The sequence below is a fragment of the Euprymna scolopes genome, chromosome 26 (genome assembly GCF_053919585.1).
Source record: "Euprymna scolopes isolate OS-2025 chromosome 26, ASM5391958v1, whole genome shotgun sequence".
In the NCBI taxonomy this organism is placed as follows: Eukaryota; Metazoa; Mollusca; class Cephalopoda; order Sepiida; family Sepiolidae; genus Euprymna; species Euprymna scolopes.
Window position 1 is genome coordinate 107,361,204 of NC_136507.1, and position 1,712 is coordinate 107,362,915.

The following is a 1,712-nucleotide window of genomic DNA, read 5'->3' on the forward strand; positions in this document are numbered from 1 at the left end:
GTGGCCGCACTGTCGGAATTGTCTGAAAGACTTCCTGCTTCGAACTCATGACGATCGTATAGTGAGTTACGTGATATCTACTTCTGAATTTTACCGATTCTAATTGTTCCACATTCTTCGAACTGACTGAGTTATCTACCCAGATCACCCCACACAGCTCACTTAGGGCATTATAAATACCCGATTTATCCTCCTAACATAGTATTAGAACTGTATCAACTATTCCACCCTCATCTCTTTTAGAAAGTCGTTCTGCTTCATCTTTTGAGGGTAACATGATGCCCTTCATGATAAAGTTCCTGTGGCGGATGTAGTTTGCTGGAAGATTCGGCTTCTTCAGGAGCTCCGCCATGTCCTGCTTTTTGAGTCACATGAGGTGATTCTCTTTTAAATTCGATACTTTGATCAAAGCCAAAAGGCCAGAAACCATTTTTTGGAGGGGGGGGGGGTAATGTAGTATTTAATCCATCTTTCCGAAGGCCACCTTCTCTTTTTGGATGAGGTTAGTGAAATATCAGTTTTATTGCTAGGATGCTATGTTTACAGACACCTTCATTTATAAGACAATCTTCCCAGGGATTACCTCCTCTTTGGGAGGCAGCATAGTGTTTATTCGTTCCTTATGATACTATCATCCCATGATTATCTTCTCCATTTAAAGGAAGGTAGTGTACTCCCTGTTCTTTTTTTCTTTACAAAGGGGTTACCACATATCAAGGCCCGGAGGCTAAGGGTTGATGTGTGTATTGTAGTCATTGGGATTGTTGCGTAATAATTGTTTGTGGTGTAAATTTGGTATAATTAGATTATGTACGAGGACGGTTCAAAAAGAACTCGTTTACGTTAGACTTGAAGACGACGATATTGTAGTCAGCTGCTGTCATATCATCCTCCTAGGTAGTAACTACTTCTTAGAGGAGGACTCATTATGATACCATTATCTCGGTTAGTATTCCTTCGTTTGGGGTCAGTGTAGTATATGTTAATTCTTAAATATCTACCTAGGCAAAAAAATATGCATTCAGTACTGTTCGAGAGACGCTCTCTCTTTTTCAGGTTTTGGACACGTTCCTCGCGTGTAGTTTTTAACGAGAGATTGAACTACTATTTTCCGGTCAAAAATAGACAAGATCAGATTGGGGCGTGGGGTATAGAGGGACAGAGAACTTTGCTGACCTGATGGCTAGATGCGATCTTGTCGCTAGGTTTCGTGACAATTATCCGGGACGTGAGTACGTTCAAATAGCTAGCTCACTCGGGCCATAAACTAGTTATGGACAAGTTAAACTTAAGAAATAGTCCTAAACTGTCCGAGTAGTAGAAGTTGAATACCTTCTTGTTGAAAATGCTAGATCACTAACTCAGCGGGCTTTAGTGGGGACGGCTACCGGGAGTAAGTGATGAGTTAGATTGAAAACTAGGATCGGAAGCTTCTCTCTCCATTAAAGGAGTTTTTAGTTTACTCCCACCGCAAGAACTTAGACACCAGGGTCGGAAAGTGGGATTAAGAAGTCAGCTCCAAGAGAAGAGGCACTCAAACCTGAAAGAAGTGCCTGGGCAACCCCGTCAGCATTCCCCGGTAAAGGCGCCTTGGGCGATTAACAATAAACTAACTCCTTCTCAAAGAGAAAAAGGCAAAGCCTGGAAGGGTGGACCTCCTAGAACTACACAGAAGTAAACTCTCACTGTAAAATCAACAGGGAGTGGATCAT